General features: G+C 42.3%; 1 long non-coding RNA gene across 1 annotated transcript; it reads left to right on the forward strand.

Annotated features, from left to right (window-relative positions):
* Positions 1–764: 764 nt before the first annotated feature.
* On the forward strand, positions 765–3,973 carry LOC118528120 (uncharacterized). Its single transcript, XR_004913478.2, has 3 exons — positions 765–1,172; positions 3,214–3,301; positions 3,838–3,973. It is a non-coding gene; the product is annotated as an uncharacterized LOC118528120 (long non-coding RNA).
* Positions 3,974–23,825: the final 19,852 nt, after the last annotated feature.

A 23,825-nucleotide genomic window follows, 5' to 3' on the forward strand; every position in this document is an offset into this window, starting at 1 on the left:
TACCCCACAAGCAGATAACTCCCAGTCCTTCTGCATTGTATCATCCAGCTCTTTGCCCACCACTCAGGAAATCTGATCCCATGTTTCACGGTGTCGGGTGGAAGGGTGACCTCCTGGGGTGGGTGCTGATTGATACAGAGAAAAGAGGGGATGGCTCGAGGTGGTGCAATAGGTACACAAATTGAGTGTCCTGTGCAAGGGAGGAAACAGTAGTTGAGAAGCAAGAGAATTGAAGGGGGACAGAGCTTGAGAGTCTACAGAATATTCACACAGAGAATCCGAGCTACTGAAGCTCGGGTCTGGTGCTCAGGAAAGAGACATGTGGATTTGGGACTAGCCCGGATACAGGAGGACTAGAAGCCTGGCTGAGAATGAAGCCACTCTGAAAGGCACAGAGAAGTCAGGGTCAAAGCTGGGGACCCAAGGTGGGCAAAAGTGCAGAAGAAGAGAAGCCAAGGGAGGACAATCCGAGTTAGGATGAAAGCCGGGAGGGTGTTCTGTTATAGAAGCCAAGGGAGGGAGGGGAGGAGTAGGTGAAATGATGTGAGGAGGTCAAGCAGAATGCAGACTGAGGAAAAATCTGTCTTGTCTGGCAATTAGGAAGTCATCTGTGAGCCGTGTGAAGAATCCGCATCAGCAGAAATGTGGGCATGTAGGCCAGACTGCAGTGGGGGAGGTGAAGGAGATGGGCCTCCGTGGATGCTCTTAGAGGAGATCGAGGATGCTGGCAGGAAGGGGGAGGGCCAGAAGTGGGGGATAGAGAAAGGGAGCTAACATTTCCTAGTATAACCCTGAGCACTTGGCAAGGGTCTTCCACATTATGTCCCCACCGATTGTACCCCAGCCCTGGAGGGATGAACCATCCTGAAGGAGAGAAGGGAAAACGGAGGCTCAGAAACGTGACCGGTCCAACGTCACAGGCTGGGAAGGGGCAAGCCTGGAATTTGCACTCAGGACTGCCTGGCTCCGTGAGGCAGCCCCTTTCCATCGTCTGCTGGAGAGTGAAGCAAAGCTCCGGGAAGGACATTTCAGGTGGGAGGGACTGGATTTGTGTGCAGTCAGAGAAGGAGCCAGAGGAGAGGAAGGGCTGACAGACACGAATGGAGAGACTATCCGGAGGCTGCAGTCCCTGGAGGGCAGAGGAGGTGAGGGGTGGCAAAAGAATGCCATCGGTGAGTAATCAATCCATCGCAAGACTCAACAAATAACGAAATCATGGGCACATCTTCATTTCTGTCTTGGGCTTCTTTATTTTCAGATCTCTAAGTTAATAGATAGCCTTCTGACTGCCTTGCCCAGAAATTAGGGCGTTCTGCTCACTAAAATGGGTCAGGCCTGGAGAAGTGGGAGCAGGGGTTCAGGATGCCTATGAGTCACAGGCCCAGGCCTAAAATATTTCTCTCTAGGGATGAAAACATGCTTATGTAAGGAACAAGAAATACCAGCACTGCTGTGGGAATGGTAAAATAATGTAAAAAAAAAAAAAAGCATTTTTCCTTTGTTTAAAATTTTTTTACTATTTATGTTGAAATAATTATAGATTCATAGGAAGTAAAATAAATCCATTTTAAATGACAGATTATCTTTTATTTTTGACATACATTTTAAATGACATATTTTTCTAATGACATATTTTTCCTGCCAATTGGCAAAAAAAATAAATGTTAATAATATCTAATATTGGCAAGGGTACAGGGACAACAGCTTTTTGGAGGACAGTTGTGCTGTACCTTTATCATCGAACCGCCAGGTCCAAGTGTGAGAGAAGTACTCACACACCTGCACAAAGAGGGTAAATGCCCATCTGTGGGGACACAATACTTCAGTAAGGTGGAATTCCAGTCAGCCATGAAGATGAAGAACATGTATGTTAAGAAGTTCTCCCAAAACATTGCTAACTGAAAAAAAAAAAAGCAAGTTGAAAACAGTACTATAATACAGTATGACCTTATTTATTTAAATATCAAAACCAACACAAAACCAAATTATTTTTGTCTATATAACTACAGTAATGCCGAAGGAGAGGAATGAGATTGGAGGATAATAGAATCAAGGTGGAATTTCATTTTATTAGTGTTGCTGTTTTGCAATGAGAATATACTCATGTATCATTTGGGCGTTTAATTTTTTCGCTAGAATGAGAACTGCTGACATGGTAATGACGGCATGAGACAGCATCCCCATTCCTCTCTTGGTGAATATCGCATAAAATTCCATTTTGAGCAAAACTAGAGTCCTACTGTTCTTACCCCAAATTCAGCAGTTTTTAGTAAATAAATGCTCCTCAATTTGTTGTCTGCCTTTGGTCTATATCAAAGCCCTAAAACAATAATTGCTCTGCAATAATTATTTTGTCCAGTTTTATAGTTGTTTTTGGAAGAGAGGATGTACCAACCTTTTTACTGGCCATTGTTAGAACTCTTTTCATTTGTACCTGAGTTTGTGATTTTTTTTTTTCTGAGCTAATGTTTTCAATTTTTATGGTCTATATAGTTTCCTGGGGCTGCCATTAATAAGTACCCAAAACTGGGTGACTTAAAATAAATTTATTTTTTCACAGTTAAGGAGGCCAGAGTCAGAAATCAAGGTGTTGGCAAGGCCATGCTCTGTCTGAAGGTTCTAAAGGAGAATCTGTTTCATGTCTTTCTTTTAGCTTCTGGTATTGTTGGCAATTGTTGGCATTTTTTGCTTATAGAAAGATCACTCCAGTCTCTGCTTCTGTGGTCACACGGGGTTCTCCTTGTGTGTCTTCACATCATCTTCCCTCTCTGTAAGTCTGTCTCTGTCTCTTCTCTTCTCATAAGGACACCAGCCTTATTGGATCAGGGCCCACCTTAATGACCTCATCTTACCCTGATTACATCTGCAAAGACCCTATTTCCAGATAAGGTTACATTCACAGGTACCTAAGATTAGGACTTCTATGTATCTTCTTGAGGTGCATAATTCAATCTGTAACAGTTAAATAATTCAGTCTTTTATCTTATGGTGTCTATGTATTGACTTCTGCCTAAGAAAGGTCTTCTTCACCCCTTTATGAATAAATAAATTTTTATAATGTAACTTTTTACATTTAAATTTCTGAGACATCTGAAATTGTTTTGGTGTAAGGAATGAGGTAAAGACTTGACTTTATATTTTCTATGCTCTAAAATGGTTTATTAAATGATCCATTCTCTGTCATTACTTTGAAATGCCACCCATCTGACCCAGGAGGCAGAGGAGCTGAAGAACCAGATGCAGTGGGACCCCAGCTGTAGCTCCGTGCCAACCTGGTTACTCGGCAGATTGGTGACAAGAGGTGAGAGCCACTAGAGTGCCTCATGTCCTGCATCAGCCTCCCCAGTGTAAAGGAACATGGTTGTCCCCTCCCATCAGCCTTCCAAATCTTGTGAAAAATGTCTCTGGTGGCCCACAATAACTTACGGCTATTCAGAGAAGGGAATTCTTAGCTAGATTGACATAATAGGGTTTGAATGGAAGAATGATGTGATCTAACCTAAATTTTTAAAGCATCACTTTGGCTGCTATTGCATAATCCAGGTGAGAAATGCATGTGTCTTAGATCAGGGAGTACTGGGAAGTGGTCATATATTCAAAGAACAAGCGAAACGACTTGCTTATAGATTGGATGTTGTATGTGAAGAAAAAAGATCAGTCAATGATGACTCCAAAATTTTTTGGCATAAGCAGCCTGAAGAATGGAATTGCCATTAACGGAGGTGGGGAGAACTCAGGGAAGTTCCAAATTTGGGATACTGGAGTTAAGAACTGGGTTTTGGGAGGGCGCCTGGGTGGCTCAGTTGGTTAAGCTTCTGACTCTTGGTTTCGGCTCAGGTCATGATCTCAGGGTTGTGGGATTGAGCCCTGTGTCGAGCCCCATGTGGAGCCCTGCAATCAGTGAGGAGTCTGCTTGAGATTCTCTCCCTCCCTCCCCCTCTGCCCCTCCCTCAATGTGCATGCTCTCTCTTTCTCAAGTAAATAAATAAATCTTAAAAAAAAAAAAGAACTGGTTTTGGTTATGTTAGATTTGAGGTGCTTACTAGACCTCTAAGTGGAGGTGTCCTTACTTAGGGATGGATGGTCGTTACCCTTTGGGATGGGGTGAGCGTGTTCCATGTTTGGGGACAAGGGTGCATAGGGATATTTGGGTAACCTGAATGGTGGATTATAGCAGAGAATGCTGTATCTATCAATACCCAGCCTCATTTTCTTTCTTTAATAAGACAATCCTGAGTGTTAGTTAACAATTGCCAGCCTTCCTTTCAGCTTTCTGAAATCATACGATCTAGTTTTAGCTAATATGGTGATGGCAGAAGTAATGTAAGTCACCCGAGGTCATACTTTTAAAAGGAATGGGTAGCAGACTGATTGACCTTTAAACTGGGATGCAGATGTGAGGGCTAGTGCTAGAGCAGCCATCTTAGATCATGCAATGGAAGCCACATGTTGAAGACAATGAAAAGTTTTAAACATACCAAAAACAGAGAGATAGTATAGTAAACCCCCATATAAACCATCATTTGTAGTTAGCATTTATTAACATATTGCCATATTTCCTTCATTTTTTTGCCAATATATTTTAAGTAAAATTACAACAACATGCTATTTCATCCCTAAATTCTTCAGTATTCATCTCTAAAATGTAAGATCATTTTTCTACATGATCAAAGTATCAGGATCACAATTAACAAAATTAGTAACAATCCCTTAATATATTATCTCATATTTATTTTATATTTCTATTTCTCCAATTGCCCCCTAAATGACTTTTAAACTAATTTGGTTGAATAAAGATGCTATCAAGGTCCATTGTATTTGTTGCTGTGTTTTAAATCTCCTTTAATCTAAAATAAATTTACTCTCCCCTTTTTTATTCTTTGATGACAGTGACCAGTTGAAGAGACACGGTCAGATGTCCAATAGGATGACTCATCTTTTAAGAGTAAAAGTCAGTTCTAAATTTAGGTTAGAATTTGGGGCAAGAGTATGTCATAAATTACACTATGGACCTCATATCTCGTCACATCGGAAGGCACAGAAAGTCTGGTTATCCCATTATTAGAGATGCTAAAATTGTAAATTGATTTCAAAATCACTTTTTAAAACAATATAAAATACCTAAGAAAGATAAACGGGCATTGACATATTTTCATCCAATAATCCAATTCATGGAAATATGCTTTAAGGGAGAAAGGAACCCAAAGTTTTATGAAGATTTTAGATCCTTACCTCTTTTATGAAAAAACTGGAAACAATATGAATGTTAAACTGTGGTAACTCTGGTTCATTCATTCCTTTATTTAATATTTATCTAGCTCTTACTATGGGCTAGACATAGGAAGGGTTAGGGCCTAGGAAGTTAAAGACAAATACGGTATGGTCCCCACCTCAGGATCTGCTAAGGGGAACATGCAAGCATATACACATCTGCTTCACACTGTGAGGAAAACCACAATGGGGAGGATTTCCCATCTTTAATGATTTCAGTGTATTTCCTCCAGTGCCCTTCCAGTTCTGCAGATGAGGAGGCACTCAAAAATGGATTTCCAATTCATTTGACATTAATGTCTACTATAACTGCAGTGTGGTTTTATAAAAGATAAGCAACATGATTTTTCAGGTAGCACATATTGATCCCCTCTAGCCCTGAAACATTGAAGAGTTCCAAGATAGGAGAGATGATATTTGTTCAATAACAGAATTGTATCCATCAAGTTTTAATGGCCTGGGAGAGAAGGGATGAGGGGAAAATGAGCACGATGTATTTGTAGATGTAAATCATACCAGTTGTTTTTTTTTTTTTAAGATTTTATTTATTTGACAGAGAGAGACACAGCGAGAGAGGGAACACAAGCAGGGGGAGTGGGAGAGGGAGAAGCAGGCTTCCCTGCCGAGCAGGGAGCCCGATGCGGGGCTCGATCCAAGGACCCCGGGATCACGACCTGAGCCGAAGGCAGCCGCTTAAAGACTGAGCCACCCAGGCACCCCAAATCTTATCAGTTTTTAATGATTTTTTTTTCTGTCTCTGAGCCTAAAATTATGTCCCAAAGGTAGCTTACTCCACGGCAGTGGTGGGTCATGCATATGGCACTGCCAGCCCCAAGTTAGCAGCAGGGCAAGCACCTGGGCGCAGGTGTGTGAACAGACCCATGTCCCACATCAGAGGACCGGAGTGCTGCTGACCCTTCTCAACACAAAGGCTTACTGCCACAGTCTCAAAGTGAAGCTGATCGAGTTAGGCTCAGACATTTTTAATGTTCACCTGATAAGCTACCCCCCAAAGTATGTTTCTATAAAGCAGTTTAATAGTTTATGATTGAGGAGGAGCCTGGGTGGCTCAGTTGGTTAAGCGTTTACCTTCGCTCAGGTCATGATCCCAGGGTCCTGGGATCGAGCCCTGTATCGAGCTCCCTGCTCAGCTGAGAGCCTGCTTCTGCCCCTCACGCCTGCACATGCTCTCTCTCTCTCTCTCTGTCTTAAATAAATAAATACAATCTTTTTAAAAAAAGATTTTATGATTGACCTGCATGAGAATTTAAGATGTTCTTAGTCCATTCCTCTACCTTTCAACAGGATCATGACTACCTCAACTCATAAAAAAAAGAACCTATCTTATTTTTTTTTTAAATCAGTAATAATGATAAATGCCCCCAAGGAGTTTCACCATTTCTGCTACTAATTGGCTCTGTTGTTTACAGACATTGGCATTTAAGGGCACCCTCCTACATTCCTTGTTCTTCAGTTTCAACTTTGTTCCTTTAGTTCTAATCTTGGCTAAGATGAGGTGCCCAGGAGCATTCCCTTGCCCACCCTCAACCTCCACTTCATCCACCAAAAACCTTGGCTCTACTTGGCTAACTCCTATTGCAAAACTTCCAAATCACATGCCACCACAGGCTAGCATACCGCTTGTTTTTCAAGGCACAGTGAGATGAAAATTTCTAGAAATTTATGCTGTGCACAGTCTCCTCTCCCAACTTGAGTAGCTCAGGGGAGCTTCCCCTGCCTGTTTTGAGGAGGCACTTATCTAGACACTTTTTCCAACCTACTTCAAAATTCTTATTAGCAATTCCAGAAAATGTAAACGACTCTATAGTGACAAAAACAGATCAGTGGTTACCTGGGGATAGAGAGGGAAGGAGGAAAGGGACACTAGGAAACTTTTGGGGGAGATGGAAATGTTCCTTATCTTGACTGTGGTGATGGCTTCAAGGTTGTATGCATATGTCAAATGTGATCAAATTATACCTGCTAAATATATGCAGTTTATTGCGCATTAATTATACCTCAGTAAAGTTGTTTAATGAATTCGTATTGGCTCCTAGTTCAACTTCTTTCAGATCCAACCTCATTTCAGAAGGCTTGGCTTAGTAATTTACAAAGCCAGATCCTTCAGTCAATACCATGTCCCTCCAATCCCCAGGGCTAGAAACCACTGCAGTAACATCTTCACACAAGCTGTGTAAATCAGTGTTAGTTCCCTATAATCATGTGATCACTTCGCTGTCCATGGGGCTCAGAGAAATTAAGTTGATTACAGTCTGTTCCTGCCATGCTTGCCATTCAGCTGTGTGTGGGCTGCTCTGTGACATTGGAGGGGCAGACCTTGCTTAATACAATGGACATTTCATAGATGAATATTCTGAAGAGGGCATTCGTCTTTATGTATATGGACCACCACCCCCACCAAGACCTCCTCAAGGCTATGACTAAGACTTGTCCATTCTGAATGTGTTTGTTGCTTTGGAGGTGCTTTGGGGTTCACCTGGCATCTCCTTCCCCACAGCGTTCCAGCCATGTTTTAAAGGGAAGGTGACTTTCCTTCCACATCAGTCCCCATCAGCCCTTTTCCTCTATCCCCTTCATAAGGGAGCAATGAAGAGAGATTGTGGGAACACTGAGCACCTCAGAACAACTCCAGAGGCTTCCAGAGCAAAGGCTCCAATCACATTTAGCTCTAAGGCAAGGCAGAATAGAGAAGATGAATAACACATGCATCCACATCTGAGCTGCCTTTTCCAAGAAAAAATATTTCTTCTTCATTTCACCTGGGTAAAAAAGGAGGGACACAATTTTTAAAAGTCATGTTCAGATTTAATTGAATGTGATCAAATCCTGGCTCAAAAGAGTCCACACAGAATTGGAATTTATTGACTACTATCCCTTGGAGATCCAGGGTGGGTCTCTTCAGGCACAGATGGATCCAGATGTTGAAGGCTACTGTCTGACCTCTGTCTCTGTCTCTCTCCTGTCTCCCTCTCAGTCCTCTGTGATGGCTGCATTCTCCACCTGGAGGGTCACAGAACTTGTCTTTTCTCTTGTGAAATTTCGTGGTTCTCATTCATCTGGGGGGAAAGGAGATTCTTCAACTCTGGTGGAAAGGCTAATGCCCTGCCTTTGCCTGTGCTATCTTGCTTTTGCAGCAGGAGGAAAGGCCATTGGACTGCCCTCCCCATTCACAGGAAAATAATGATGCCAACTTGTAATTTATTCAGAGCACAGATAAACTTGACCTGCACAGAGAAGAAAATAGCTCTGAGAGGAGGGAATGTATTGACGAATGAAGTATCATCATTCTTGGCCTTAATCTGTAAGGCTTAGATATACAGTAATAGACATTCATGGAGGAAAGGGGCACCTGTAATCACCTTCTATTATGTGCCAGAGATTTATGTTCTCATAAAGCCCATAATTTGAGATTCTTTCCCCCTCCCTTACTCAATGCTATTCCACCTAAAAGAAAGGAAATTTTAGCTGGTATTGCTGTGATTCAGAAGTAAGTCTAGCTTGTGCTAAATCCTCTGCTTTTACCATTGAGCCCCTCACCTCCTTGGTTCCAGCTCTGCCATATATTGGCTACATAACCTTGGGCAAGTATTTCAATCTCTCCAAGCTTCTTCTCTCAAGGGCTTACCATAGATTGGACAATCTTCTTCAAATTGATCTATAGATTCAACACATGTTTGATCAAAATCCTTGAAGGCTTTTTTTGTAGAAAGTGACAAGCTGATTGTAAAATTCATACAGAAATGCAAAGAATCTAGAATAGCCAAAACATTTTGGAAGAAGTAAGGTTTCAGTGGGTGATTTTTGTTCTTCTAAGATTCTCTTCTTACCCCTAATGTTCTTCAGTTTTTCCGAAAGTGTCTATATATGGATTTATCTTTATCTATCCTACATGGGTTTTAGTACTGACTATGAACCCAAGGACTTATGCCTTTCTTTAGTTCTAGAAATTTCCCAGCATTTTCTTAGAATATTACCTTTTTCCCCCCCTTTCTAACTCACTTCTTCTGGACTTCCTTTTAGATATTTGTTAAAGACTCTCAGTCTAATTTCTTTTCGTGTGTGTTTTATTTTTCTCGCTTTCTGTGCTAACTTCTAGTTCATCCCTTGTGACTCACTTCCAACTGATTAATATTAGAGTTTGATCTATTGGGTTTTTATTTCATTGACCATATTTTTTATTTCTAAGATTTCTAATTGATTCCTTAGCATATCTACCTGGTCTTGTTTCATTTCTGTTTGGTTTTGTTCAATAGTTTCTTATTTTATAACAATTTCTTCATCTCCTGAGAATTCTTAGCATAAAGTCATTTTCAGATTACTCCATTATTTTTATTTTATGTGGTACGAATTCATCTCTTGGTCCCTGCTCTCAGGAGCTGGACAGACAATACCTTAATCTAAAAATGCATGTAATACAATAAAAGATAACTAAAAGGAAAGCTAGGATAAATGTATGATGGTCTAGGGTGATTAGGAAAGTTGCCCTGAGTTGATGGAAGTTAAAAAGAAGGTTTAAGAAAATGGCACCTTCACACCTACCTGTGTGGTTTATTTCATTTATCCCTGTTGGAAAATGTCTGCTTCAACTGAGAAATACTGAAAACAACTGTTTCTCCAGCAAAATAATATTTCTGCCTGGCTCAACAGTCAGTAATTTTATTAAGGTATGATAAGGTGGCCTAATATTATTTTATTAATCCCTAAAGCCAGATACCATCTTCAAATTATGAATAGCATAAACAATGTGACCAACTTTAATTTCAAGGAACTTCCCAGTCACCCAAGTTCATGAAATAAGGAAGACAGTGAAATATTCACCTGGAAAAAAATAATCATCCATAGTCCCGACAGCTGGGGAAAAAGAGAAGAATTTGGATCTACATTTTAAATAAGAAGTCCCCCCTCAAATTGAAGACGACTTTAAGTGTTTTCAAATTAAAACCAACAGAACGGGTAGAATCAGATTTTATTGGTGGATTTTTTCTTCTTTTTTCTGTATCTTACATATTCCTTCACCATCACCACTTTCCACTCACCTAATTCCTATCCTCATATCTCCCCATGGAGGGAAATGAGAAGTTTAACAAATTCAAAACGCTGGACAAATTTGCCATGAATGTTTTGCCATTGCTTTTACTTTCCCTAGTTCAATCTATAAAACAATAAGGTGCCTAAATCAACTGTCAAAGTATGATCTAAGCCCATGAGTGAAACATGAGTGTCTATAAGTGACTCTAAATCATTAGTCCTTTCTTCAGTTCTAGAAAAAGCATACTGTACTGGAGTTCTATAAAATTTGAAACAATTAAAAAAATAGTTCCTCATATATGTAAGCCACTGGAAAGACATTTTACAGTGATCTCATTTAATTCTCACAATACCCAAAAGGGTAAGCACTATTATTATCATTATCCTCATTTTACTGATAAGAAAACTAAGGGTCTGAGGGGATAAATACCTTGCTCAAAGTCTCACAGTTAGGGGCTTCTGGTTGGCTCAGTCATTAAGCGTCTGCCTTTGGCTCAGGTCATGATCTAGGGGTCCTGGGATCGAGCCTTGTGTTGGGCTCCCTGCTCCGCAGGAAGCCTGTTTCTCCCTCTCCCACTTCCCCTGCTTGTGTTCCCTCTCTCGCTGTGTCTCTCTCTGTCAAATAAATAAATAAAATCTTTGTATTAAAAAAAAGTCTCACAGCTAAGGGGAAGAACCAAGATTTGAACCCAAGCATTCTGAGTCCAGAACTTTTGCTCTGCAGCACTACACAGTACTTCCCTGTATCTGAGTAACCCAGAGCCATTTCTTACAGTTTCTATTTGTTTCCATTTCCATCTTACCAATCTATTCACTCATTCTGTCAGTTTTTTCCTTTTAATCTTTACACATATTTTAACAACTCTTAAAGTCTGTCTTCTTACACTTCCATTCACTAATTCCCATCAATCTTTTCTTTTAAATCTTGAACTTATTTGCAGCACCGTTTTAAGTCTTTTTCTGCTAATTCCAACATCTGGGTTGTTTTGAGGTGTACTTCTATTTGATGCCTTTTCTATTGATTATGGGTCTTATTTTCTTGCTTTCCATATGTGATAATTTTTCATTACATGTTGAACATTGTAGATGATACGTTGCAGGAAGTCTGGGCTATGCTGTTTTCCTTTAAATAGTGTTAGATTTTGCTCTGACAAGTGGCTAAATTACTGGTGGACCTTCTTGATCTTGTCAGGCTTTGATTAAAGCTTTGGTAAAACCACCCAGTTGTGTCCATGTCCTAGAGATGTGGCCCTCAATCTAGGATGTGTTCTTTACTCCTAAAAGTAAGGTCTGAGGTCTCCACTGAATGCTCAAGGTGCTCAGTAAGATCTCTGAACTCTGGCTACGTAGAAATCTCAGTGTTTCCCAGCTCTTTACCACATCTATTTAGCTCTCTGCATTCCAGCAGAGTCTTGCCTTGCACATTCATAGCTCAGACTGCTTACCCTTGTGCAATCTCTCCTCTTTGACACCCTGCTCTACTGATTCCAGCCACCCAGCCACTCCAAAGTTCATTCTCTGAACTGCTCCACCCTGCAAGACCCTTGTGTTCCACTTGGACTCAACTTTTCTGCTGGAGTCTGGAAAGTGCCCCCAGGCGTAAGGCCAGGGAAAATATGAGTTTCTTCTCTCAATAATCAGAGTCTTGCGTGGCCTACTGTCTTCTACTGAAAATAGTTGCTTTATTTATTTTATCTAGTTTTAGAATTGCTTACAAGTGGGGGACAATGAGCAAAATAAGTGTGTATTTTGGGGGCAGTAGGTGCCTCTTATTTGCTAAGCTTTATAATACGCCAAACATATTTTCCAGGCAAGGCCAGCATCTGCAGCTAGTGACCTAGTTATGTGTCATTTCCAATATATCATATTTCATAGACTCTAAGACCCTATTGGTTGTAAAACTCACCATTATTTTAGGAACACTGAAGCAGAAAACACGGTTGGTGAAACATAATTCCTTGATAGTCATTCTATAGATGCATATATCAGCCACACCTGCCCCTTGTTGCTTTGAAATTTCTTTCATCTATTCTAAGGAATTTGGCAATCTCTCCTGCCTTCAATTGCATGGCTTAGAGGGTACTGGGAAATCATTTTGTTAAGTATCTTAATACAAAATGCAGCACAGCTTTGTCTGCTTGTGGGTATCTTCCTTTTTATGACCTATATGAAGGACTTGACTATTGTTTGCTGAGAAAATATAGAACTGCAATAATTTTTCCAACAATGCTTATTTACTTCACTGACAACATCTCTAGGTTTTACTCTTGTTTCTGTGCTTTTCTATGCACACAACAACTTTTCATTTCAATGTCAGTTGTAGAGTAATCTTTCCAAAGACATTCAAAATAGTGTTTAAAGCCAACATGCGTATGGGTGTCTGGCTTGCTCAGTCAGTGAAGCGTAAGACTCTTGATCTTGGGGTCATGAGTTCAAGCCCCACTTTGGGTTTAGAGATTAACTAAAAATAAAATCTTCTAAAAAAAAAAAAGCCAACATACATAACCCAACAATGTACATTACTCAGTTGACATGGCACCAATATGAACAACCAAGGCCAAGTTTGTACATCTGTATGCAATGACAATCACATGTCACCTAGTCTCCAGTGAATATAAAATGCCACAGATTGTAATTCATGTCCTGATTTCAGAAATGTTAAAGTGTGAAAAAATATCTACTTCATATAATTGATAAAATATGGTACACATAAATTATGCACACACACGCACACTTATATGACATAAAACCATGCCCAAAAGGAAGTAATTTGCTCATAAAAGGTCTTCTAAGTGCTGTTCCCATTTTGACAACTTCAAGCACACTTCAAAATTGCATCAGTGTTGACCTGTTAGTTGGCCTAGTTTTGCAAATTGAACTACAATTTAAGCACACATTTCATAAAATGAAAGTAATTACAGTGTGGGCATTCTGAAGGCCATCCCTTGATCTCACCACACACACTCAGCTGGGAGAGTGTAAATCATCCTAAATGCACACCCTTTGCTTCAGGGACTGATGTTAGCTGAAGGTTACCTCCTCAGGCCCAGCGATTACTGCAGAAGTCCTGTCCCAAGGATGAGGGGGAAAGACTATGCTCTTGGACTTGTAGACTCTCTTGGAAGCATGACCAAGGCAGTTCCCAGGCTCTAGGCTGGGTCCTGTGAGGATACCGCAGGTAAGCACAATGCTACACCTTCTCCCTAACCCTCAACCCTGGAAACAGACATGAGTGATACAGGCTCTTTAAAACTGGCTTTTAGTGTATTTAACCATTTAAATTTCCTAAAGTTGGGAACTATTTAAGCAAGGTGCGAGTTTCTATCCCAGAGCCAACAGTGAAAGTGCGACATCTTCTTTTTTTTTTTTTTCCAATTCTCCAGAAAATCTGTTTAAAGACTTGGGAAATCCCAACAAGCAAAAAGCATGTTTTAATCTTCAGTGATGGTGGCAGTAGTTGGCATAAGTTATGTGCTGGTTATGTGTTATATGTTAGGACTTTGTGTGCCTGATCTAGTCCTCACAGCTACCAAGAGAAGTAGGTGTCATTATGCTATTCATTTTACAGATGAAAAACTGATCATCAGAGAGACAGAGTAACATAGGCAAGGCCACACAGCCAATAGGGGCACAGCAGGGATTTAAAATTTGAGATTGTCTGACACCAAAGCCTGTGCTCTTATGATTCAAAGAATGTCGTCCCTTTTTTCCCCAGCTTCTCCATTCAAACCTCTTTCAAGTATAACCTACCATCTCAAGTAAAATAGTGCTCCACCCAAGGGACTGTCTGACAAGGTGAAGAATAAATGCTAAGCTCATACCTCAGAGTGCAGAGCGAGCCCACAATTGACAGGAAGTGTCCTATCCTGGAGGAGGGGGAGAAGCTCAGGTAGCAAGCACCTCATTTTCCAAACACAGCAGGCTTAGTCCACAATTGAACTCACCAACATCCCACAAAGTCTGTGGGTTACCAGCTCCCCATTTCCACTAAATCCCTTAAGCTAATGTTAGCCTTAAAGGGGGATATGAGATTATGCCCTGGGTGTGCTTGGGCCACATGGGCCCTGAGTATAAAAGGCACAATTGGAAAATTCAGTCAATGGTGAGCAGTGACAGGGACAGGCCCCAGGGTTAAAATGGAAGGCACGTGGTTAGAGAAACAGTCTTCTGTAGATGCCCTTACTCTGGTTTGGCCCTGGATCTCAGGTCCAGAGAGAGGACAGATGCCAGTGAGGTGAGGAAACTGTGAAGTCAGGAAAATGTGGAGGTCACTACCAGAAAGAGCTTCTGAACAGTCCAGTTTTGCAGTGATTTGTTGCACAACAATAGATACTGGAAGGAAGGAAGGAAGGAAGGAAGGAAGGAAGGGAGGGAGGGAAGGGAAGGAGGGAAGGAGGGAGGGTTGGATCCAGAGGTTATGATAACAGCCTAGGGAAGAACCCATGAGGACCTAACTATAGGAATTGAGAGGGAAAAAGTCACCTTTGATTTGGCCCAGAAAACCCAGAGCCTCTAAGCCTGGACAGACATGCAAATAAACCAGCAGCCAGAATCTCCATTGCTGAAGCCTTCCAAGTTGGACAACAAATCATCAGACGTCTCAGTCGCTGCCCCCAGATAAAGGTCCAGCATTTGTCACTTCTCCCTGAAAGGAAGAGCATGTTTTCATTCCCAGCAGTGATCAGGTCCTGGCTGCATAGAGGCTTTGTTGATCTCAATGACAAGTCCTTCACAGGAGTGTCCCTGAGAAGTGGCTGCTAGGGGACAAACGCAGAAGGCCTAGCAGCACCTGGCATCCCGTCCTTTCCTAAATTTCCATCCACTCTTATTTCCCTTTTATAAAGATTCAAAAATTCACTTATTTTATGTAGACATAATTCCTTCCCCATCCAAAAGAAATAATAATAATCCTGGTTTTCCCAGGACCATCCTAGTACTTGACACCAAGGCAGCTGCTTAAAAATAATAACCCATAAAGTGACTCTCTCTTATCATTCAAATAATTAGATTGAGCCTCTCCTGGGATTGGGACGTCCTTTGGAGTATCTGTGGGCAGGGGAGGAATTGGCAGTAAGCATGGGGGCTCCTCCTTTGCCTCCAGCAGAGAGAGTCTTTGAAGGACTCACTCAATTGTACTTATCTAATGGCACGTATGTGCGCATGTGCGTGCCCTACAACTTATCCAGCAGACAACCAGTAAGAATGAAAAGGCATGTTTGCACAGCTCAGTGGTGGGGAGATCTCAAAAGGACACCTGGAACTGTCCAATGGAGCCACATCCCTGCAACTTCCTTCTCCCCCATTCCACTTTACTGTTTCCACTCCATGGAATTCATTCTAGTCTTGTATAAGAGTCACAAGGGAAACAAAGGCAAAAATGAACTATTGGGACATCATCAAGATAAAAAGCTTTTGCGCAGCAAAGGAAACAGTCAACAAAACCAAAAGACAACTGACAGAATGGGAGAAGATATTTGCAAATGACATATCAAATGAAGGGCTAGTATCCAAAATCTGTAAAGAACTTATCAAACTCAACCCCCAAAGAACAAATAATCCAATCAAGAAATGGGCAGAAGACATGAACAGACATTTTTCCAAAGAAAACATCCAAATGGCCAACAGACACATGAAAAAGTGTTCAATATCACTCAGCATCAGGGAAATCCAAATCAAAACCTCAATGAGATACCACCTCACACCAGTCAGAATGGCTAAAATTAACAAGTCAGGAAACGACAGATGTTGGCGGGGATGTGGAGAAAGGGGAACCCTCCTACACTGTTGGTGGGGAATGCAAGCTGGTGCAGCCACTCTGGAAAACAGTATGGAGGTTCCTCAAAAAGTTGAAAATAGAGCTACCATACGATCCAGCAATTGCACTACTGGGTATTTACCCCAAAGATACAAATGTAGTGATCCGAAGGGGCACCTGCACCCCAATGTTTATAGCAGTAATGTCCACAATAGCCAAACTATGGAAAGAGCCCAGATGTCCACCGATAGATGAAAGGATAAAGAAGATGTGGTATATATATAATGGAATATTATGCAGCCATCAAAAAATGAAATCTTGCCATTTGCAATGACATGGATGGAACTAGAAGGCATTACGCTAAGTGGAATAAGTCAATTAGAGAAAGAGAATTTATCATATGATCTCACTGATATGTAGAATTTAAGAAACAAAACAGAGGGTCATAGGGGAAGAGAGGAAAAAATAAAGCAAGATGAAACTGGAGAGGGAGACAAACCATAAGAGACTCTTAATCATAGGAAACAAACTGAGGGTTGCTGGGGTGGAGGGATGGGGTAACTGGGTGATGGACATTAAGGAGGGCATGTGATGGAATGAGCACTGGGTGTTATATAAGACTGATGAATCACAGACCTCTACCCCTGAAACCAGTAACACATTATATGTTAATTACTTGAATTAAAATAAACATTAAAAAGAAAGAATCACCTGCTGGAGTGGACACTGTCTCTGTTCTACCCAGTTGCCCTTGGATCCCTTTTGTGGCTGCTGTGCTCCCCTGCCCCAGCTTCTAATGGCTTCCACTCATGATTCTATCTAGAGGGTTGTGTTCAGGCTACTGGAGTCTCTTTGCTGGCACCTCTAGAGAACCAGAAGTGCCAGTGAACTTGCCTGCCCTTAACAGTGACTGACAGTTGCAGGAGAACAAAAGCTCAGCCTTTTGCCTCAAGTAGGGACATCACCAAGATGTAATTTAAATGCCAGAGCTTCCCTGCCAGATTGAGTGGAGGCTATGCGTGGTTCTATGTGTGGTTCTATGGGGCTCTGTCTGGGATACACCTTGCCTTGGCTTCCTCCATTCCTGCCCTGCTTCTCCCACTCTCCTACCAGATGCATCACTCCAGGGAGTCCAGCCAAGACATTTCAGGAGCTTGTCAAAAAGCACACTTTGGTCCCACCTTCAGAGGTTCTGATACAGTAGGTCTAAGATGAGACTCAAATTCTGCCTTGTTGAACTTATCAAACTCAACCCCCAAAGAACAAATAATCCAATCAAGAAATAGGCAGAAGACATGAACAGACATTTTTCCAAAGAAGACATCCAAATGGCCAACAGACAGGTGAAAAAGTGCTCAACATTGCTCAGCATCAGGGAAATCCAAATCAAAACCTCAATGAGATACCACCTCACACCAGTCAGAATGGCTAAAATTAACAAGTCAGGAAACGACAGATGTTGGCGGGGATGTGGAGAAAGGGGAACCCTCCTACACTGTTGGTGGGGAATGCAAGCTGGTGCAACCACTCTGGAAAATGGTATGGAGGTTCCTCAAAAAGTTGAAAATAGAGCTACCATACGATCCAGCAATTGCACTACTGGGTATTTACCCCAAAGATACAAATGTAGGGATCCGAAGGGGTATGTGCACCCCAATGTTTATGGCAGCAATGTCCACAATAGCCAAACTATAGAAAGAGCCAAGATGTCCATCAACAGATGAATGGATAAAGAAGAAGTGGTATATATATACAATGGAATATTATGCAGCCATCAAAAAAAAACAACAATGAAATCTTGCCATTTGCAACAACATGGATGGAACTAGAGGGTATTATGCTAAGCAAAATAGGTCAATCAGAGAAAGACATGTATCATATGATCTCACTGATAAGAGGAATTCTTAATCTCAGGAAATAAACTGAGGGTTGCTGGAGTGGTGGGGGGGTGGGAGGGATGGGGTGGCTGGGTGATGGACATTGGGGAGGGTATGTGCTATGGTGAGCGCTGTGAATTGTGTAAGACTGATGAATCACAGACCTGTACCTCTGAAACAAATAATACATTATATGTTAAAAAAAAAAAAAGAAGATAACAGGACGGGAAGAATGAAGGGGGGGAAATCGGAGGGGAGACGAACCATGAGAGACTAGGGACTCTGAGAAACAAACTGAGGGTTCTAGAGGGGAGGGGGGTGGGGGGATGGATTAGCCTGGTGATGGGTATTAAAGAGGGCACGTTCTGCATGGAGCACTGGGTGTTATACGCAAACAATGAATCATGGAACACTACATCAAAAACTAATGATGTAATGTATGGTGACTAACATAACATAATAAAATAAAATTTAAAGAAATAATTAAAATAAAAACAAATAAAATTAAATTAAAAATTAAAAAAATAATAATAATAAAATTCTGCCTTTTTAATAAGCACCCCTCATGATTCTGAAGGGCGGGATCAATCAGTGGACTCTACACTGAGAATGACTCGTCCAAAATAAGTGATTCATACTTAAGGAAATATACATTTGGGTTTCTCATGTGGTTTGATGGTTCTAAAAATGGATGAGAGTCCTGATGTCAGGGTGAGGCCACTGTGCATTCAGCAAATGCTTTGCCAAGTTGTGCAAAAGGAAGCTTCTGCAACCCGCTAAGATAAACCCTAGTGTCTACATCCACATGTCAGCCCCTGGGAGAAGTAAATTCTTCCAGGCCAATACACTCCCGCAGTTACCACAACATCCCAGGATGGTGCAGGACTCCTAGCCACACAGTCCTCAGGAAGTTTGTTGTTCGTGACAGGGGTAAGCATGAGGAGTACTTTTTAACTCAAATATGACTCAGATTGATGGAAGCTGCAAATTCAACTATCGTAATTTGGGTTTTCCTGGAAGTAGACCTGAGCAAAGGCTTTGGGAGCAAGTGGTTTATTTGGGAGGGGATCCAAGACAACACACGGATGGAAATAAGGAAGTGAGGCAGAGCAAGGAGGGCAGCCAGTGAAAGGAGCATTGCTGAGCATGGTGCCACCACAGGCCATCGGGGCTGAACCCTGTTGGGGACCGATGGCAGCCAGCATAGAACATGGCTTAGGAGAGAGAGCTGGGGACGTGTTCACCACTTCCCATGAATCACTGGTTGAGGGCTGCTCCCGGGGGGCCATTAATCCCCAGCACTTGAAGCTCACCTCCGCAGGGCAGAGCAGGCTCCTCCCACCACCAGAGAGAAAGCTCAAGCAAAGAGTCACAGGGCTGGGAGCTGGAAGTCAGTCCCACCCACAAGGCACCCATGGCATCTGATGAAGCATCTATATCAATATGTGAGGTAAGTTCTTTCCAATTACAGTGCTTATTACATGGTCCCTTTAAAAAAATAAAATAATAAAGCAAGAAAGCAAGAAAGCGAACAGCTATGGTTGGAAGAAAAAGAAACACAGCCATATCTTAAAACCAGCAGCATTTCTCTAGACGAATCCTTTAGACCCATCTGTATCTTCCCAAGGAGAGCAGATTGCTTTGTGAGCTCCAGGGCTGGTGACAAACCCAGTTTCTCGCTTCTGATTTTCCCAGCTGTGTGTACAGCACAAGCGAATGCCTTTAGCAGCCTGGCAACTCTTGAGGCAATTAGGGTTGCCAAGAAATAGCTGCACTATCACTCCTGCTCTCTGCATCCGTGATTTCTCTTTAAAATTAGCATCTTGTTATACAAGGGTCCTCCATGGGGAGCCCAGAAAAGAACCTCCCAAAACTTGACAGTTTTAGTGGACTTGAGCTTTTAGTGTGGTTCTCCCCGCACTTTGACTTCAATGGAGCCACTATTCTCTGAAAAGGGAGTGTGAGTGATAAAACTCAGGAGGCGTGGCGCGGATCTGTGTAAGTGACATAATCCCAAACGCCTCTCACCTCTACCCCATCCTCCCTTGAGTGTCTCCTCCTCCGTATCTCGTCCTGAGACCAGTCGTTTTGTTCCAAGAAGAGCTGAATGTGGGAAAAGGCTGAAAATGCAGGTTTTCTTGTCGCCGAAACCTCACCTCACTCCACTAAGGTTTATCCCATTAAAAGAGCTCGCAGCATTCTAGGAATTGATTCCTGCGTGACTTGTTCGACGGTTGTGCAAACACAGGATCAGGAAACCAAAGTGACTCATTCTGGGTTACACAAACTATGGCAGGGAGACCCGGGACTTACGAAGTTCCCAGAATCAGAAAAGAAAGAGAATGGTACTCGGCATGAGAAAGAAGACATGTTTCTTGAACATTTCTCCAGGCAAAATATTTATACCCATTGGCGCACACATTCCCCAAAGAATAAGAACAAAATAGGAAGACTTGTGTGTTTTTACAGTTCATGAATGTAATGGGGTCTGTCCTCAGGTTTGCACTTAGGGGCTGCAGGAGACACTGTTGATGCTTCACGCATATCTCCACCGCCCACCTGAACACACCGGCAGCTGCTGGGGACAGTTCCCGAATAGGCTGGTGGCTGTCCACATTGACGACCTGCATCTCTATTCTCTGTCTGTGGTAGGTCCTCCTGCTCCCAACCCATCACAGAACCCTCAAACAAGAGGACACAGGAATCCTGGATTAATGCTCCGGTGGGGCACTTGTGAGGTGTTTCCTATACAGCTCCTCAGAGGGGCCCCAGCCAGACTGAGCCTCAGTGTCCCTCATTAGTAACCTGCTCATCAACCCACACTTGATGTTTCCCTCTTCCCAGACTCATTTTACAAACTTCTCAGCTCAGCAATCTGAAATGCCCTCCCAAACACACCACCTGCATCCAGGTCTTTGTCTCAGGGTCTTTTTTGGGGGGCAGGGGACCTAAATTAAGACAGGTACCCAAAATATAAACCAACTTTTTTTTAAAGATTTATTTGTTTATTTTAAAGAGAGAGGGCATGAGCAGGAGGGGCAGAGTGGGGGAGGTAGAGAGAATATGAAGCTGACTACATATTGAGTGTGGGACCCGATGTGGGGTTCGATCCCAGGATCCCAAGATCATGACTTAAGCCAAAATCAAGAGCTGGCCACCCAACCGACTGACTGAACCATCCAGGCACTCCATCAACCAACATGCTTGCTCAAAGACTGAATCTCTTTTTCCTTTCCACTCCCAGCTCCAGAAACTTACATAAGAAACACAATCTGGCAGATAAGATCATATTCTCACTCCTTTGCAAGTCCTCGGCAGCCTCTGGGCCTAGCACCCCGAAGCTCCCCGCTCAGCTGGAGGCCCGTCTGTTGCCAGCCATCTCCAGGGAAGTCACAGAAGCTGGTAAACAAACTCTTTCCTTCACTCATCATCCCGGGTGCTAGGAAAATATATGCACAGATCTCTCATTTCTGGGCTGCCAGTTTTTAACATTTTGTTGCACATACTACAGGTTTGTGCTATTCCTTAAGGAATGAAAATCTAAATAGAACTTTTACATTTATGGGACAAATCCCCACAGTTCAAATATCACTGCTTTTTAGCGTGAAACCATTTCCTCTTTCTCTTTGGGCTACCTTTCCCACCAACATGCCCTTTGGACATTGCTCAAAGTTATCCCTATGCAAAGCAGCCCAACCTGCTTTTCTTAAAACCCCAAATCTCTGCCCACCTCCGCAGTAGAATCTGGGACCTCGGATCTCAGGCTTGTCCACAAGAAGTGATTACAGGTTGGATGGTGTAGTCAAGCCCATTGCTTAATAGCATGGTAAGGAGGAAGAAATGTGTACTAATGTTCTCTCTGCACAAATGAGTGGCTCCAAGCAGGGCTTGATCCCAGAACCCCGAGATCATGACCTGAGCCAAAGGCAGACACTTAACCAATGAGCCACCCAGGCACCCCCTAGGCTTGCATCATTATAGACAGGCTTTATTCACCTACTTGAATGTCCAGTGGGTCATTCAACATCCTGTGCTTGTCTCTTTCAGGGGGTTGCCAGACACCCAGCATCCTGGTCCCCTTCCCCTCAACACCAGTAGGCACCCCTATTATTGTGCTCACCCAAAAAAAGTCCCCATACATTTCCAAAACCTCACCTAGAGGGCAGTACCAGCCACACTGAGAAGCACTGCCTAAAGTTGCCTCCTACATGCGCTGGAATTCAGACAGAACCGTCCTCAAAATTTAAGTCCCAGTCATTCTATGAGGTCAGCTCTCCACCAACTCAGAGTTAATGCTCTCAGGCAGTGGGCGTGGCTGAGGAGCTGGCCCCCGAGCTGGAGCTGAAGAATTAATAAGCAAGAAAAGATAAATACGCTGTCCTTGACAGTTAAGAACAATTGCCATGGAGGGGAACTTAGCAATATTTATCAAAATGTTAAATGTGCATACCCTTTAATTCTGTAATTCTATAAATTCATGCCATCGGCATATTTGTGCATGTGCAGAATGATGTATATTCAAGGAGCTTCTGTTATCCTTGGAAAATACTGGAAACTATTTAAATTTCAACAGGGCACTAGCTAGATGAATTATGGCACATCCATATAAAAGGGGTATTCTATAGATATTGAGGTAGAATTATGCCAACAATACAGAGTGACCCCAATATATATTTTAAGTGAAAAAGGTGAAGTAGAGAACATTATGTAATATGTGCTTCTGTCGGGAATTTATGTGCATGTGTGTGTACATACACATGTGCTTGTGTGTGTGAGTGTGAGAAAGAGAGAGAGAGACTTATTTGATGTACTTGTATGTGCATAGACTCTCTTTGGAAGAATTTACTATAACCTAGAAGCACTCTTTGCCCCTAAAGAAGAGAAACTGGATGGAAGCATGGGGTGAGGGGAAGACTGAGTTTCATTATATACTCTTTTCTACCTTTTCAGTTATGAATTATGTGCATTTAATACCTACTCAAACCATTTAAATTTATTTTTTTAAAACTAAGAGCTTTCCCCAATAAGGTCATCCTGGAACAGCTGTGACCCCAGGCATTAACTCAAAGGAGAGCAAATGGCCTCCATTTGGCACCAGGTGGGCTGGTAAGGGGGGACGTGTCTCTGGTGGGTGCTGAGACAACTGCAGGGACACACCCTTGTCCTCTGTCACATGGGCCCCAGCTTCAGAGGGAAGCTGGATTGGCAGGGTTTCAAAGACTCCAGACCACTGGTCAAAGAACTTGAGTCTGTTCATTAACTTTTCCCGAGTATAGCCATAGAGGCTTCTTCTAAACCTTCTACAAATGAAAGTGAGCCAAGGGACAGGCCTGAGGACATTGGCAGCCAGTTTCCCCAGCAACTACCATTCCTCTTGGCTTTTCAGTATTAGTTTGAAAAGCAAAGACTCCTTCTGCTTGGAGATCAATGACTGGGAGCTGACCTCTCCCCATTCCTATTTTCCACTCATGAGGCGATCTCCTGTTTCTGGCAGCTCTTACATCCCTGGCAAAAAGAAATGGTGCTGAAAACAATTCCTGTGATAATTTGGGTGTCAGTGACCCAGCCAAGGGGCAGCCAATGGCTCGTCACTCACCACCAAACACCTTGTATATCCAGTCTATTGCACTAAGAGTTGTTTACTTGGTAAACATTTATTGATCACTTAGCATGCATCCAGCAGAAGTCACAGTTCCTGTCCTCTGGCAGATGAGATATTCACATAGATAAAGAGGTCAGTCAACAGATTTATTGAGCAACTGCTATGTACCAAGCACCGTTGAAGGAAATTCAGGTAAAATATGGTAAGCTCTAATATTGAGTGTTAAAGGAGTAAATCTGCAGTGTCCCTGCCCCACTTATCACCCCTTGGG

The sequence above is a fragment of the Halichoerus grypus genome, chromosome 1 (genome assembly GCF_964656455.1).
Source record: "Halichoerus grypus chromosome 1, mHalGry1.hap1.1, whole genome shotgun sequence".
In the NCBI taxonomy this organism is placed as follows: domain Eukaryota; kingdom Metazoa; phylum Chordata; class Mammalia; order Carnivora; family Phocidae; genus Halichoerus; species Halichoerus grypus.